Source organism: Capsicum annuum, unplaced genomic scaffold (assembly GCF_002878395.1).
Source record: "Capsicum annuum cultivar UCD-10X-F1 unplaced genomic scaffold, UCD10Xv1.1 ctg3129, whole genome shotgun sequence".
Taxonomy (NCBI): domain Eukaryota; kingdom Viridiplantae; phylum Streptophyta; class Magnoliopsida; order Solanales; family Solanaceae; genus Capsicum; species Capsicum annuum.
The window spans coordinates 137,293-144,251 of NW_025837912.1; positions in this window are offsets into that span (position 1 = coordinate 137,293).

Genomic DNA, 6,959 nt, shown 5'->3' on the forward strand with positions numbered 1-6,959 from the left:
AGTGACTTCAAAACATAGGGTATTACAATATATTTCCCTTGGGAAATTCATCCTTGAATGAGACTGGTTTGACTGAGAATACTAAGGTAACTTGAGATCATACATTGAATGTCCATGAGCTGAAACATGATTAAACAACTGAGTTCAAGACATATTACATAAACTAAACTGATTTCGTGAATGCATGCAATAACATGAGAATGGTTACATTTACATAGCCAAAACTGAGATCGGAAAAAAGTTGATTTAAGGAAAATCATTACCTCAAGCTGAGTCTGAATTCATGGACAAAAGATAAGGGTACTTGGTTTGCGCATCTGATTTTTGTTTCTAAGTTGCTCCCTCAACGGACTGATTTTTCCATATAACCTAAACCAAGGGGACTTCTTTAATCCTTAACCTATATATCTAACGGTCAAGGATCTCAACTGGGATTTCTTCGTAGGAGTGACATCTTTCACCTTCACATTCTCTAAGGGCACGACTGAAGATAGGTCGCCAATATATTTCTTTAACAAAGAGACATGAAACACTAGATGCACTAATGCCAATTCTGCAGGCAACTCTATCACATAAGCTACCTTCCCAAAACAGTTCAAAATTCTTTATGATCCAACATAGTAGGGGCTGAGTTTTCCCTTCTTACCCAATCTCTTCACCCCTTTCATAGGTAAAATCTTCAAATAAACAAGGTCACCTATATCAAACTTAAGATCTCTTCTCCTAACATCTACAAAAGATTCCTGATGACTTTGGGCTGTTTTTAGCCTTTCTAGAATCAACTGAACTTTCTCCATTACATTATAAACTAAATTTGGCCCTATCAAGGCAGCCTCTCCTACTACAAACCAACAAATAGGAGATCTACACCTCCTCCGATAAAGAGCCTTAAAAGGGGCCATATAAATATTGGAATGATATCTATTATTATAGGAAAACTCAATCAAAGGTAGGTGGTCATCCCAACTACCCTTAAAGTCTATAACACAAGTCCTCAACATGTTCTCTAAAGTCTAAATGGTCCTCTCTTCTTGACCATCCATCTGATGATAAAAAGTTGTACTGAGGTGAACTTCGGTAACAAGATACTTCTGAAAAACCTTTCAAAAGTAAGAGGTAAACTGAGTTTCTCTATCTGAAATGATAGAAAATGAAACCCCATGCAAATTCACCAACTCCCTAAGATAGAGTCTAGCATAATCCTAAGCTGAAAATAAAGTATGAACTTACAAGAAATGATCTTACTTAGTCATTCTATCTATAGTGACCCATAACAAATTATGCTGATGATGCGTACGAGGCAACCCTGTCACAAAATCCATGCTTACCACCTCCTACTTACAAGTGGGGATTCTAAACTTCTATAGCATACCACTAGTCCTTTGGTGCTTAACCTTAACCTGCTAACAATTTAAACATTTAGCCACAAACTCTATAATATCTTTCTTTATACCACTCTGCCAACAGATTTCCCACAAATCATAGTACATCTTAGTAGTTCCTAGGTGGATAGAGTGTCATGCACCATGCGCCTTAGCTAATATTTGCTATCTTAGACCATTAACACACGGAACACATAGTCTGCCTTGACAATGAAGCATACCATCTCCTCCTTGAGAGAAAGCCTCCACCTCCTAACCTCTAATTGTCTCCTTCAACTTAAATAATTAGGATCCCTGTATTACTTTTGTTTTACTTCGACAACCAATAAAGATTTTAAACCATTCTAAACCCATATACTACCTTCGGTCAAATCAACTAACCGAACTCCTAACCTACCAAGCAGATGAACCTCACAAACTAACTCCTTCTTATCATCCTCAACATGGGCAACACTACCCATAGACAATCTACTAAGGGCATCCCCCACTACATTATCCTTGCCCGAATAATACAACACACTCATGTCATAATTTTTTAACAATTCAAGACACCTTCTCTAACGAAGATTCAGATCTTTCTTCATGAACACATATTGTAAACTCTTTTGATCCATGAACACATTAACATGAACCCCATAAAGGTAATTCATCCAAATATTTAAGGAAAATACAACAACTTCCAACTCAAGATCATTGGTTAAATAATTTGGTTCATGGAGTTTAGGCTATCTACAGGCATAGGGTATGACCTTACCTTTCTGCATTAATACACAACCAATACCAAATCTAGAAGTATCACAATACATTATGAACCCATTTGTGCCATCTAGCAAAGTTAAGACTAGTGTGGAAGTGAGTCGAGTCTTTAACTCCTGAAAACTCTCTAAAATTTGACTTTCTTCAGGGTTAGTCTAGACATAGGAGAAGCAATAGAAAAAAATTCTTTAACAAACCATCTATAATAGCCAGCTAAACCCAAGAAACTCCTAATGTCTAATGGAGAGATAGGTCTAGACCAGTTTCTCACTACTTTAGTCTTTTAAGGATCAACTCGAATGCCTTCACCAGAAATAATATGACCAAGGAAAGCTACTGATCTCAACCAAAATTTACACTAGCTGAACTTAACGAATAACCTTTGATCCTTAGGGGTCTATAATACAACCCTCAAATAGTCTGGATGATTACTCTCACTATGGGAATAGACAAGGATATCATCAATGAAGACTGGGATGAACATGTCCAAGTACTATTTGAACACCCTATTCATCATGTACATGAAAGTTGCAGGGGCATTCGTTAGTCCAAAAGACATAACTAGGAATTTGAAGTGACTATACTAAGTTCTAAAGGCTGTCTTTGGAATATCACATTCTCTGACTTTAAGCTGATGATAGCTGGATCTGAGGTCTATCTTAGAGAAATAACTTGCACCCTGAAGCTGGTTGAATAAGTCATTAATCTTGGAAAAAGGCTATTAATTCTTGATTATACTTTGTTCAACTGGTGGTAGTTGATGTACATTCAGAAAGAAATGTCATTCTTGTGCATGAATAGAACTGGAGCACCCCATGAGGAAATACTAGGCCTGATGAAACCCTTATCTAAAAGATCTTTCAACTGGTGTTTTATTTATTTAAGCTTAGTTAGAGCCATTCTGTAAGGTTGAATAGAGATAGGATGGGTGTCTAGAAAAAAATATATTCTGAAGTTAATTTCCCTTTCGGGAGGAACTCTAGGAAGATCTTCAGGAAACACATCTAGAAATTCATTTACTACTGGAACTAACTCGAGACTCGAAGTTTCCGATTTTGAGACCTTGACTCAAACGAGATGGTAAATACACCCTTTGGATATTATCTTTTTTTTCGTAAGATATGAAACAAATGACCCTTAAGCACTGAAGTACTACTTCTCCATTTAATAACTAGTTCTTTAGAAAACTAGAACTGAACAATTCTATTTTTATAGTCAACTAAAGTATTACATAAGTGGAGCCAATCCATGACTAGAATAATGTCAAATTCAGTCATCTCTAACTCCACAAGATCAACTAAAGTAGCTTTCTAAGACACTGTGACTGGGCAATTTTTGTATACTTGTCTGGCTATAATTGACTTACCTACTGGGGTACACACTGAGAAAGGATCTACTAATATTTCAGTACTGACACCAAAGTCTACCGCTATATAAAAAGTCATAAGAAAAAGTGTAGCTCTGGGGTCTAACAAGACATAACCATGCAGATGGAAAACTTGCAACGTATTTGTAACCATATTTGGAGAAATTTTCTTATCCTGGAGAGTCTGGAGGGCATACAATCTATTTTGGTGTTGCTTATTGGTGGCACTAGAAGTGGCACCTTGCTAAATTAGGCAACCTGTTGGTATTGCTGAAAAGTTTGTTTAACTCTGTTGACAATCATTCCTACCCCTCCATATACCTATGGGGCAATCCCTGATCCTATGGCTTGGATTTCCACACCCAAAATACATATTACTTCCAGCTCTACACCCATCTTGATGATTCTTAACATACTTCCTGTAGAGCAGGTTAGTTCTACCACTGTTCACACTATCTTGAGACTTAAAGCTCGACACTCTATCTGGACTATCATGCCTAAACTTAGGAACTAGTGCACTGGTCGAAGAGGGAGTTGTGGCTAAAAATATTTGGCAAAAATGAGAACGGTTACCTCCTTCTGACCTTGACTGAGAAAAGTTTAAACTACCTATTCTAGCCCTCTTATTCTCTTTTTCCTTCTCTTTGAGCTTCTTCTCCTTGATCTATTGAGCATGAACTATACATCTAGAAAGGTCCATCTTCTTAATCAGCATGGCAGTCCTACACTCCTTGACTTTATTGTCAGATACACCAGACATAAACTTACTCATCCTGGACCAAGAGTCATCCACCATAGTTGGAGCATACCTCGCCAGTTGGGTGAAATTAAGCGAGTAAACCCTCACACTCATGACACCCTGCTTCAAATTTATAAAATCTTGAACCTTAGCTTCCCTCAACTCTTGAGGGGAGAACCTATCTGAGAAAGTTATGGCAAACTCCTCCCAGTCTATAGGTCCTGCATCAATACCCCCATACTCCTGCTACTGCTTGAACTAGGTGTGAGATACTTCCTACAATTGGTAAGTATCTAAGTTTGCACTCTTACTCGAAGTGACACCCATGATGTCAGTCACTTTCTGCACCCCATCCAGGAACTCCTGCAGATCCTCCTAAGACTTAGGTCTAGAAAACAAAGGAGGATTCATTCGAGTGAAGTCTCAAATCTTGGATGCAACTGTATTCAACACTAGATTGGCTAGATTAATATCCTGTTGGTTGTTATGAGAAACTACAGAATGGGTCAAAACTATAAAATCAACCTCGAACTTAACGTGAGAAACATGGACGTACAGTGAATCTTCCTAAATGGGTGGTGGTGCAGGATGAACCCCATTTCTTCTTTTATTGTTTCTTCTGGGGGGCATTGTCTATAAATGGAATTAAAGATGTGTTAGAAAAAGGAATTCAATAGAGCACATTCTCTTTTGCATTACATGAATACTGAAAGAAGGGAAACTTTACTGAAAATGCCTTGTAGCCTCTAGTCCATAAGTGTGGAGCGCTTTACACCCACGTACAAGACTCTACTCAACATAGCTTTCAGATACTCTAGGACACTTTAAAACCTTAGATTCGAATATCAAGTTTTGTCATGACCCAAGACTACCCCTAGTCGCACAATGGTGCTGACGGCCATAAGTAACCTCAAGCTAACCCATAATTAGGTACTTACTCTGAGCACTAAAAAATATAATACTAGAACCACATGTGTGGAAGATAAACTAATAAGATGCATTAATCATAAATATTAAAATATAATCTAGCGTATCTAAATAGGATAAAACCAAAGAAATTCATATTTGTCTTGAACAACTGGTAAAAACTAAAAACTAACTGACTATCTCACTATCTAACTGTTTGAAAGCCTCTAAAAATTGTGAGAGTTGATGGTACAAATCCCAAACTAACTCTGACTGACTAGACATAAATAGATGCTAAAATAAAGATAAAATATGCCATGTCCTCGATAGAAAAGGGCTCATCACTACTGTTGTTGGATAATGCTAGACTGCCTAAGTGCGGTTGGGGAAATCGGCATTCGGACCTATGTTATTAGACAACATAGTATAAAAGAAGAGTTTGCGATCAATACTTTGAATGTACTGGTACGGCAGATAAGTACTAACTGAAATATAGACAATTGAACATAGATGCATGAATATGTAAAACTAAGAATGCAAAACCAAACATAGACATATACTAAAATAATATGAATATCTGAATAACTAAAAGTCTATATAATTTAATATCTGAAATTTATTCACTTGGTCATGCAAACCTAAACTAATCTATTCTAGAACCACATTGAGACTGTGGGAAGTAACTACAAAGGACATACCCTAATCTGAGCTATTAGGGTCCAACTTGTAAACCCAATTGAAAAGGTACTGGTACCTTGCCAAGGGTACCAACACATGACTAACAATTTAGATCCACAAGGTTGATATCTCGAAGGATAAGGGTTTCATGCCTCTACTAATGAGGGACCCTTCATAATCTACAATGGCGCCGTAAGTCTGGAACTTAGGGACTGCTACTAATGACTCATGCCTCTACTGATGGGGAAGTCATCATATCTGTGTTTACTCAGTGCTTAGTATTACTCCCAGCTGAAATGAAACTGGTGTTATTAGTCTTTTAACATGACATGGTACTGTACTTGTAAATGCTCAGCTTGAACATGATGTTCTGATTTTAGTAATGAAACCATGGTCTGTCTGACTTGTTAATTAAAATAGAATCATGTAAAAACATATAGGTATCGAGTGTTCATAACTTACCAGCACTGAATGATGACAAAATATAATAAAATTACTTAAAATAATAACATGAAGTCACAATTCAAAGACCCAAAGCAAGCGATAATTCATGATTGAGATGGATACATAAATTTGATATGGGAATATGTTAAACATGAGAAAATAACATATTTATATTGTATAATTCTTAACTTGAGGATCTATCATGAAATCAAGGGAACTAAGAGGGGCGAAATTGTAATTCAAACATGAAGTGACTTAAATAACGTGGAAACACATATTGACATGGCTTGAATTTGATTTACTAAGAAATTCATGGACTAGATTCACAAGTTTCCTAGATGATTTCATAAAATAGGATAAGATTCATACTTTTAAACTAAAATAGGGTTTTTTGCACTCAATGAATGAAAGAAAACAATTGATGAACACCCCATATATCTGCAATAGAAGATATAGGAAAGAATCCTTGTAATTGTTCTTGCCTCTAAGAAACCCTAGTTATTGTTCTTGAGTATGAGAGAAGAGATTAACGTGTTAAATGTTTGATTTTTTTAAATAAAATAGGGTTTTTTAAGGGTTATAAGTCATGGGTAGAAGTTCTAAGAAGGAAAAAGGCCAAAAAAACCCTTAGAAATTGTCTAGAAAATGACTGGAAGTCGTCCCGACGAGTTTGAGTATGACTCGTAAG